This window comes from Rhinolophus hipposideros (assembly GCF_964194185.1).
Source record: "Rhinolophus hipposideros genome assembly, chromosome: 18".
In the NCBI taxonomy this organism is placed as follows: domain Eukaryota; kingdom Metazoa; phylum Chordata; class Mammalia; order Chiroptera; family Rhinolophidae; genus Rhinolophus; species Rhinolophus hipposideros.
In genome coordinates this window covers 7857685-7869349 of record NC_138064.1, presented here as the reverse complement: position 1 = coordinate 7869349, position 11665 = coordinate 7857685, and positions in this window count along the sequence as shown.

Below are 11665 nucleotides of genomic sequence, written 5' to 3'. Positions count from 1 at the left end.
AGCATCGTGTTAGAGATGCTGCATACTCCCAGAAAGAAATAAGCTTTGTCAGGATAGAATTCTGGAAGGGAAAGTGTGCATTTGAATCCTGGCAACTGGACTCTCACTGTCTGCTAGGAACCACCCTACCCTAAGACTTTCTAGCTCAGACTGGAAGAAAGTGACCGAAGAGATACCCACTCCATCCATGAAAACCACGTAGGGCTGACATAGATGTATATGTAGATACAATAAACTATGAAAACCAGACAGTGAACTCTCCTGTTAATTCCTGGCTCCTTCCTGAGAGAGAACTACAGCCATGTTCCTGTCCTGGCTGTTACACATGGCTCTTGCCTCACACAGGAGATGACCCATTGTTCTCCTTTACTTTAAAACTTGACTTAGACGTCTCAGTATTGGGTTGTGCTTCGTACCCATACGGTGTTTACTTTCTGAGTCTTCATCGCTGAGTTCTAGCATGGGCATTCTTGCTTGGTATCATCCAACTTGCAGAAGAGGCTTGAAGAGGAAGTTTCACGTGTTCTCTTTTCCTGTTTCCAAGCTGGACTACACTACTGAAAGCCACTCCTGGGCAGGTGATTGCATAAGCCAGCAGGTGACACCTTCCTGTGGTGGCACCTTCAGGTGTACGTCTGCATTTGTTTATGCTGCTCTCCTACCCCCATCTTCTGGTAACAAACCCCCATTTACAGCTGAAGAACCAACTCTGTGAGATTTGGAAGGATGTGATTACCTATCTCCCTGTCCCCACTGGGAAAGAGAAAGCAAGTACCTTAGGCACTTAGGGAGTAGGAAAAGGAGGAAAGTTAGTGTTATTAGAAGAATCCATTCTCAGGACTTGACCTCAGTAAGAAGTTAGAGAAACAGGAAGGCATCTCATTTGCTTCTAGAGCCTTGGACTTAGCACATATGGAATTGTGATTGACTGTTTTAATGAATACTTGTTACTTCCTATGTTTATTTTAGCCTCTCACTGGTGTTTCCAAACTTCTTCGATTGTCATCTGAAGAGCTTTGAAGTGAAGATTAACGAAATGAACCCAAATATTCTAGAATGAGATCTAGGAAATACGTGCTTTTCAGAAGCTGTCCAGGAGGATATTAAAATGAACGAACTTTGGAATTCACTGGCCTGCATAAAATAGGAAGCCATTAGTTAAACCACTGGTTAAGTGAGCAAATCTCTGATTACTGCAGAAAGACAGATGTCTGACAGGGTCACGACGTGCTTGCCCGCTGCAGGCCCTGCCTTCAGTTCGGACCAAGGAGAGCACAGTAAACCTCACACCCCTCTCTACAGAACAGGCAGAACCCAGGACAAACACTGAAGTGACAGCATAGAGATGCTCCAATCAGAGGAGAGAGGCCATATCCTGCAATGAAACCCAATTTAAGATGAAAGTAATTAGTGGCCAATGATTTGCAGGCTGTATTGGCGGGAAGCAACCTCTCTTATCATTGAAAATGAGCATAGTTAAAGTGAATAGTTAACTAGTTCATAAGTTGAGGATGAGGGACCTTGCTTCAAAACAGAGACATCTCAAGGCAGATGAACCTGGAGTGAGAAGAAAACAGGACCTACCGCAGACGGTCAGCAGATCTTAGATTATCCAGAGAGACGAGGGAGCCAGACGAGACCAGAGGGAGGACACTCCCTTTGCCACATGGGGTAGCCAGCCTCCAAGATGGCCCCCAGTGATCCCTGCCTCCTGGTGTTCACACCTGGTAGAGTCCCCTCCCTCAGTGTTACCTGCTTAGTTTGTGTGACCAATGGCATGTGGCGTAAGTGATGCTATGTCGTTTATGAGATTAGTTCATGAACGGCTGCAACTTCTATCTTGGGAACTGTCTCTTAGTCAATTTAAAGTCTGCCATTTATATTCCAGATGTTAGTTGGTAATTCTCAGCTAATCTCTTTGTCACTCTGGTTCATTTATTCAACAGATATTTAGTCACCTACAATCCTGGGTCCTATTTCAGGCATGAACAAAAGTAGCCAAATCCCTACACTCGTGCAGGGCTCATTTTCTTGGTGACACGTCATAAAAAGTAAACAAATCATTAAAAGGGTAATTTCATGTAGTGATAATTTCCTTGAAGAAATAAACAGGTGAGCTGAGTGCAAGTTATCAGCGGCGGAGCTGGGCTGAGGCAGCTCCTCTCGGTCAGGTGGCTGGGGAAGGCTCCTCGAGGAGCAGCATTTGCCCTGAGACCTAAGGGTGAAAAAGAATGGGAAGGGCTTGGAAAGAGACACCCAGGCAGAGAAAAGCAAGACTAGGGCCTAAGGTGGGAAAGTGGACTGGAAAGGAATTCCTCCCTCCCAGACTCCCTCTCAGCGTCTGTCTGAGCTCAATGGCGCCTACCTGAAGGCTTATCCAGATGGTGGAGCCCAGGTGAGCAGCCTTCCCTTAGTATGTTGCTAATGGCTGTGTCCCCTTCCCTCCAATATCCTGGGCCTTGCTGAAAAGCAATAGGAGACACTCTTATTTATTGTACTAGAATACTCTTTCACAGGCTAGAAAAAAGATGACATTACCCACTTCACTAGCTGGTATTTGAGAAATCCCTGACTTCACACATGGAAGCTTTTAACAAATAGTTTTATGCTGTTAGCTTCTTACGTATATCCTAAACTTTGAGAGAATTGTGAATTTTGGGGACAAGTTCAAAGGTACGTTGTCATATTTTCTCAGACATTCTCTTGCCCAGTCTCCAGCGAAGCAACCCCGTGGCCCTCAGCCTCGGCATTCCACACCCGCTGTGTGACCAAGGAGTACCCCTGTGTGGATACACGTCATCTTGAATGTGAGTCTCACTCCTTTGCTGTCACTCATGCTCCTGTGAGCCCCATGTTGTGAGTCTTGCCATGTTTCGTAATGAAGTGTGCTTGGACAGCATTCACACAGCCTCCCATCTCTGTGAGTGCAGCTGCTGTGTTCTGAGGGTAGAAGACCCTCTGACACTCCAGCTAGCTGTTCCCTGCACCCAATGAATCATTGCTTCTCTGGCAATCTATTCGTGTGCTCTGCCTGGTCATATTATTTAGCAGCAGTTAATTGGGAAGAAGAGTGTGTTTTGCATTTGCAGCGTGATGCAGTGTCAGAATTAATCATCCCTCTTAGCTTGATGCAAATTCTGTGTGTATCAGGGTGAGCTGAGCAAAGCACTGTGACCCTTGGAGAGAATATGGTCTGTGTACAATCTTCTGTTTCATGCAACAGTGCACTGCCATTGAAAATCTGGCTAATTTCTCCTTCTTGACCCCTAAACATCCTGTGACATAAATTATAGTGATGCTCAAAGTGTCACCAGATTGGTAATTGAAAGAATACTTGACCTCTTTGAGAAAGGTTTAGATGGAGAGATAAATCTATTGGAACATTGCTGAGCTGTCCTTCCTTATTCTTACCTGGATGGTTACAAAGTGACATGAAGTGTGCTTTATATTTAGACAAAAGGAAATTAATGAGTCAAAGATAATTGTTGCCACAAATGAGGATGATGTACAAGTTGGAAAGTAATTAGAGATACAACAAGGAACACTGAGTTGAGAGGCAACCCTGGGTCAGTTTCCTTTAAAGGCTAACAGGTAATGTAGCTTTGGTGATCTCTGCTAGGTGTTAGCAGATTGTATGCTATGATTTGTTCCTTTGTTCTTATTTTCATTCAGAACATCTCTAATACATTGTGTTTTCCTCCTGATGAGATAAATTCACCATTTAGTATAAAGTTGACAATTAGTAAACATTTCAATATCAGACACACCAATACCAAACATATCAAAACTCAATCTCATGACCCTGGGATAAGAAAAGTTTTCTTAAACATGATATGTGAAAAATTACTCACCATACATGAAAACATTTATAATCTGGATTGCATTAAAATTAAACATTGTTTATCAAAAGACACCATTAAGAGAGTGAAAAGGCAGGTCACAGTGTAGATGATATTTCCAATGCCTATATCCAACGAAAGATCCAAATCCAGAATACAAAGAATTCCTACAAATTAATTAGAAAAAAAAAAACACAACAGACAAACCAATAGAAACATGGGGGAAAGCATTGAAAAGACACTTATAAAAAGAGGGATTTAAATGGCCGACAACTATATGGAAAGGTGCTAAACTTCATTAGTCATTAGGGAAATAATTTAAAACTACAATGTGATACAAATATACTAGCATACCTCCAGAATGGCTGAATAAAAAAGACAGATAATACTCTGTGTTGGCAAGAATGCCACGCAACCATAACATTCATACACTGAGGGTGAGATTATAAATTTGATACAATCATTTTGGAGAACGATTCCATAGTATCTATTAAAAGTGAATACAGGTATGCTCTATGAGCCAGCAACTTGACTCCTCTCCTCGTTGTCGTATATTCAACAGAAATGTGTCCATATATTCAAGGAGAAACACGTACAAGAATTCAGAGAAGCACATCAAAATCCAAACAGCCATCAATGGCAGTATTTCCACAATAGAAAACCATACAGCATTGAGAAAGAATCAGCTAGAATGATAGGCCACCACATGGATGAATCTCACAAATACAAAGCTGCGTGAAAGGAACCAGTCACAAAAGACTGTAGAGTATATAATTTCATTTGTGAAAATTTCAAAAACAGGAAAAACTAATCTGTGGAGTTTGAATTCAGGATAATGGTTATATTTAGAGGGTGATTAAGGAGTGGAAAGTGGCCTAAGGGCTTTTTGGGGTCCTGGTAATGTTTTGTTTCTTGATCTGGATGCTGGTTATTCACTTGGTAGGAATTCATCAAGGTGTACAATTATAATCAGCGTTATTTTCTGTTTGTATTCCATACTTAAATTAACAGTTTATGTTAAAAACTCTCCACAGATGAATGGATGACCAATTGTGGTATATCCATGTAATGGAATATTATTCAGCCACGAAAAAGGAAAGACATACTGACACATGTTACAACATGGACTATCCTTGAAAACGTTACGCTAACTGAAAGAAGCCAGTCACAAAAGTCTTCATACTTTATGCTTCTATTTATATGAAATGTCCAGAATAGGCAAATCCATTTAGACAGAAAGCAGATTAGTGGTTGTTAGGGGTGGGAGGGAGGGCAAATGGAGAGTGACTGCTAATGGTATGGAATTTCTTTTCAGGGTGCCAAAAATATTCTGGAATTAAATAGTGATATTGCAAAACTTTGTGAATATACTAAAGTTCACTGGATTATACACTTTAAAAGAATGAATCTTACTGAGTGAATTATATCTCAATTTTTAAAAACCCTTTACAGTGTTAGCATATTTTATGCATTAGCCTGTATTTCTACAACCATCAAGATGTATGGATTCTTTAGTTTATTGATTAGATGACAAAATCTGCCTGGATTATTTGAACTACAGAGTCCATGTTGGCTTGATTACCCAGGGTCAGGAATCCTAAACTTTTCTTTTACATGGAGCATGGCATTATCGTTGAATGTTTTGTGGACCACCAAACAGATTTGAATACTTAATGCCAAACTGATAGAGTGGGAGAAGTAAAATATTATGTACTCTGAGTGCATTAAAACCCTGCTATTTCTAATAATTTATTTATGGTCCCGTAAACACATGTGAGTTATACAACATTCATCCACAATAGGCCAAAAGGTTAACAGTTGCCTAATGAATGGCCATGAATCAGGTTCTCAAAATTGTTCATATTCTTTGACTTCATTTTTCTCTCCTAAAGAGATAGAGATATTTATTAACAAGGGAAGAGCAGAGAGGAAAGGAGGTAGGCTTTCCAACACACAAAATTGATTCTGGGGACAGAGTCTGATGGAGCCAACAGGCTCATCCCATCCATGCTCCCCAACCACCACTTCCTGGAGAACGGAGAAAGGCTGACAATGGGATATCATAAGTACCAAGCCTGATATGCCCAAGGTACCAATCAATAGGGTCCACCAAGTATGTGACTACAGATTTCCTCTGTTTCCTCCTTCTTCTCTTGTCCTCACCAGTCTTCTTGCTATGTTTACCCCAGTTGTCAGAACCTGACCCTGGCTAATATCCCTGGAGAGAAGACTGATAAGTTTTTGGCCTTGACCAGTAAAAATCAGCTGGGGAGCTTTGAGCTGGAAATATTCTGTAAATGGCATGGGACCCTAAGTTTGACTCTGGTGGTCTGTAGACCAGTCTCCAAGATGGCTCCCAATCATGTATGACTCCTGGTACTCGTTCCCTGGGCTTTCTCTCTCATGTGGAACTGGCCTGACATCTATAACCAGTAGAATGCTGCAGACACAATGAAGTGTGTCTTCTGTGGCTAGGTCATAAAAGTCCTTGTAGTTTCCACCTTGCACGCTCTTGGATCACTCACTCTGAAGGAAGCAGCAGCTGTGTCCTGAAGACGGTGTCCAGCGTCCTTCTGGAGAAGCTCTTGTGGCAGGGAACTGAGGCCTTCCAACAGCTAGCACCAATTCGCCAGTCATGTCAGCGAGTCACCTGGGAAGCAGGTCCTCCAGCCCCGGTCAAGCCGTCAGCAGCACAGAGGCTCAAGCCAACATCTTGACGGAGCCTCATGAAAGACTTTCAGCCAGAACCACCCAGCTCAGCCCCTCCTGAATTCCTGGCCCACAGAAATGATGTGAAATGATAAATGTTTGTCATTTTAAGCTGCTAAATTTTGTGGTTAGTTGTTACAGAGAAATAGATAAGTAAAGAGGAACACTGCTATAAAATAATATTATTGATCCTGTTAGCCACCCTTTAAAAACAGTTACATATTTTACATCATACATTTTATGCCACAGGTGATGTGCAGGGACAGGTTAATGTCCAACATTTTCAAGGTGAAAGTTCCTACAGATGTAACTCATTTCGATTCCAAATGTGAACAGTACTAAACATTAATACCTTAAGGAGGGCATTTTCTTTACAACCATGACATCTAGTCTCCCCAGACAAGACTGTGGTCTTGTTCTTTGAATTCTTTGGAATCAGAGATTCCATACCTCCTAATAACGTGATAAAGTGATACACCACCATTTCAGCTGTCCAGACGTGTCATCCACAGAGGCAGTGCTATTGGCTGAGAAGGAATTTCACTTTATAAGGTGAGGTGTGTGTGTGTGTGTGTGTGTGTGTGTGTGTGTACTTTATTTTAGAATTGTTTTTGAATGTATTTCTAGAAATCTATATGGACAAATTTATTGGTTCCAGACAAAGAGAAAGGAGCATTACAGCTAGAAGGGAAATGACATCTAATCTCTGTTTAGTGTGGGAAGTGGGCAAACTATATCCAGAATCTTTATGCCAAAAAATAAAAAAGAAAACAAAAATGAAAACACATAAAAACCAGTGAGAGGAATAATAAACTTAAAGTTAAGAATAAATTTAAACAAGAAATTAAAAAGAGAAAACCTAGTCAGAAAATGGTTGGGAGATACAGGCTGAAAATTGAAAAGGCCTAAAATAATAGAAAAGATTTTTAAAATGAGTCAGTACAGGGATTAAAGTAAAAATTCAAATACATACAAAGGAAGCGTTTAGAGATAAAAATGTAAACAATTAAAAATAAAATCTGCAGCTCAGAAGTTAAAATGAAAATCAAAACAAATCCAAATATATGTAATGTTATGTAAGGTAGAATGCTAAAAAAAAAAGAAAGAAAGGAAAAAGGTAAAAAAAAAAAAAGTGGCTCTAAAACTCAGAACATTAAAACTTGAATGGGAAAGTGGTTAAGACTGGACACTTGAGAAAGGAGGATCAAACACACTAAAACGACATAACAAAAAGGTATTTTAAAGTTGAGATATAATAATAATAATAATATCAATAACAAAAAGCATAAGCAAACAAGTTTCTGCTGCCAAACGCTATGGTTGGTCTACAAACGTAAGGGAGATACCAGTAGCCTCCTTCTTCTCTCTCCATTTCCCCCAACAGCCAAAAAAATACTTTAAGACCATCGCTTGCCACTTATTTCCTTTTAGGTCACTTTTCCACTTAGAAGAAATTTGTGTAGACAATGAATCAGGGATCCAGCCTGTTCTAGAAATTAGGGAGCATGAGAGAGCAGTAAGGAGTCATGGCAGGGAGAGCTTTTCTCCTCTCTTAGTGAAACCAGAGCCAAACGAATCCGGGGCTCATGCTGCCTGTGCCGGTCAGCCAATAGACCAACACAGGAGTTGGGACATAGAATAAGTGTTTATTATCAGAGCACCAGTGGTCTGAGAAGGCAATGGGTTAACACCTCCAAAATCTGCCTTAACATTCTCAGACCAGCCTGGAAAGGAAAAATCTGGACATTCCTCCAGAGGCCACGTGATGGTTTCAGGGTTCTGCATGGAGCCTTACCTCAGGAGATGTGTCTCTCCAACGTGGTCATCAACCCAGGGGCAGTGATGACAGTAACCTGGAGAGGATACTAGGCCATAGAGATTGTAATCAGTAAGCAAGGGGTATTGTGATCAGTAGGCAAGCATAAGTTTCAGGGTAATTATCTGAAGCAGGGAACTGGGACAGGGGACATTCCAAGCTCAAACGGCAGGGAGGGGGTTGATCAATTGTTAAGCTCTAGGGCAGGGAGAGGCGAGGCCAGGGACATTGCAAGGCCTTTTGTGGCGGTCCCAACTGGGCCCTGTTACAATGGCACAGGTCTTGGAGTGTCCTGCGATGCCCAAATGGCCATGAGCCATATTGAAGCACCCATATTCCCCCAGATACATCCATCCCACCCCACGCTGCCCACCCCAAGTTCATTCTGCTGTTTAACGTGGCCCTAATCAGTGAAGTAGGCAACTCAAGTGTCCCTCTGGACTTCCCCCTCATGTTCACGCCCACATCCAGTCGGCCACCTGGGGCTGCCTCCCAAATCTCTCTGCCATCTTTATCACCTCTGCACTTTTCAAGCCCTCACCGTAAATGAGATGAGTCTGAGGAGATCAGCAAGGGCCCGACCATGAAGGGCTCTGGGTTCCTTGTTTTGGGGCTAGGAGTTCATGAAGACATAGTTTACACACAGGCTTACTAGCTTAAGGGCAGAAAGGAGCTGGGAAAATTGAGAGTCAGGAAAAAGACGGTCAGCACTGGACCCAGGCACATGTGTACCTTCCAGAAAAAATTCCACCGCACTGGGCTGCCCGGTTCTGCCCCACTTGGCACACTTTTCTTGACGTGCCGTCATTTTAAACAGTGGAAGTGGACTGGCAGCTTCTCCATTGGTTAAAGAGGGTCAGGAGAGACGGTCTTCAGAGTTCCTGTCTTGCTTACCATGTGTTTTATTCAAAGGGAGACGGGAAGATCTGAGAGACAGTGGAGGGCTTTGGGACCAAGAGGCTTTTTAATAGTTTGTGTCAATCCGTCTCTGTTTTTATCCCTCCATAATGGAGCAGAGGCTGCCCAAGTCACGTATTGCTGCTATTAATACAGGAGGATTCAAGTCGAGGGACCACAGGACATGGCCCAGAGCCCTTCTCTCACTAATCTGATTAGACGCTCAATCTTCTGTTGCAATCGGATTCAGGCCAACACTCAGGCACCGTGGCATTTCTGGGCTCCCAAGAGAAGGACCAGCATTTACTTGCGCGGAGGCACTTTGAGCTTAACATGCTGTGATCTGACCATGCCTGCAGGGGCCTTCGGGGGTGGGAGAGGAAGATGGGGCTGCAGAGACTTCTGGCAACAAACTCTGACACTGACATCTCTAGGAAAATTACTGCTGCTTGTTTGAAAAGCAGCTTCAAGTGGATGTCATGCTGATGGTAATCAGATTTAAAATTAGACCTAACATGCCTTCATCAAGAGACACTTAATTGCAGGACCCAATCAGTAGACAAAATACTCCATAACAATTTTGCTGACAAAGTCATTCTAAACAAATCCGAGGATTTAGAAGGGCAAAATATCTGTGGAATCACTCAGTTTCTGGTGTCACTAAAGCCTGCCTCTGTCCAGACCCAGGTTCTCATGGTCCAGGGTTTCTGATTCAGAATTTATAAATTTAGAATTTATGAGATTTCCTTTCTCAAATCTTAGGAAGTCTTATTTTGGGGCTGAATACAGCATTGTGGGGTGGGGAGCCCTCTGTTTACTATCTCTGTGATCCTGGGCCAGTAACTTATCTTCTCTGAGCCTCAGTTTTCTCATGTGCAAAACGAGGGAAATAAGGGCCACCTTGAAAGATGATCGAGAGGTTTAAAATAAATCAGATATGTGAATCCATTTTCATTTCCTTTCTTCTTCCCGAACCCAAATGACTAGGATGCTCTTAGCTCTAATGTCCCTACGAACATTGCTGCTGAATTTTTTATAATCTGCAAAAAGGGTCATTTTGCTTGGTGTCAGCAGGGAGAAGAATAGCCCATATCCCTCCCCTCTATCTAGTTCAGTGATTCTCAACTGGGGGCAACTTTGCCCCCACCCCACCGTGGACATTTGGCAATATCTGGAGACATTTTTAGTTGTCACAACTTACTGGGGATGGGGTGGGGGACAGGTACCACAGGAAACTAATAGGTAGAATCTAGGGATTGTGCTAACCACGTGCAAACATAGGACAGCCTCCCATGACAAAGGATTACCTGGCCCTAAATGTCGCCAGGGTCAAGGCTGAGATACCTGGCCGTAGAGGAAGCTGTATGTTCTCATCTGCGAGCTCCTTGAAGGTAAGGAGTGAGCCTCACACATCTCCCTTTCTCATTGAGGAGGTTTTAAGGACGGAGGGGTGGGGAAACACTCAAACAGGACTGCTCTACTCAACGGGGCGACCTTCATTCAGTCTGACCTGGCCCTTTCCTCTTTCCTCTTTGCCTTCAAGTTGGGCTCTGTTACCATTTCTGCACCGTCTCATTTCTTTTTGACTTGAAGTTTCCTTCAACTTTTCCCCATTTGAGATATATGGGATTTACTTAAGGTTTTTTTTTTTTTTTTTTAATCTTTCTCATCTATTAATATGGACACACTGAAAAACACACAGAGATATCCTGGTGTGTGAAGTTGCCTAGATCAGCTAGGGGACTTTTCCAGGAGTCATGGAGAGTGGCCACATTAAATACAATCCCAAAGACTGGAAGAAAATAAATAGAGTCACTGGATGAGACCCTAAAAAATCCTGGCTAAACTGAGGGCAGATTCGTATGAATACACTAATTTTCCCTAACGGATTCCATGCAGTTGGTGATACAAATACATATAAAATACAGTATATTCTCAATTATGTAATATCTATATATCTATCTAACATTTAGCTAGCTAGCTATCATCTATTTAGCTATTATCTACCATCTATCTCTCTATCTATCTATCTATCTATCTATCTATCTATCTATCTATCTATCTATCTAATATATGGAGAAGTGCCTGGAAGAAGATACTAAAATATTAATGATGGTTATCTTGATTAGAAGTCATTTTCTTCCTGTGTGCATGCTTCTAAATTTCCCAAATTTTCTACAAGTGTTTCATAATTGAAAAGAGTACACACATTATTTAAAAAAGAATTTAAAGTGCCATTTTCGGCATGTCTGCCTGAGCCTTACATTCTGAGCATTTCTCCTCCTCCGTCCACTGCAAGTTAGATGTTGACAAGCTACTGCTAAGAAATAAATTGCTCTCTGCAGCCCCAGCTGAGAGACGTGTCTGGGTAACAGCTGCTTCAATAATGACTTTATTTGGTGAG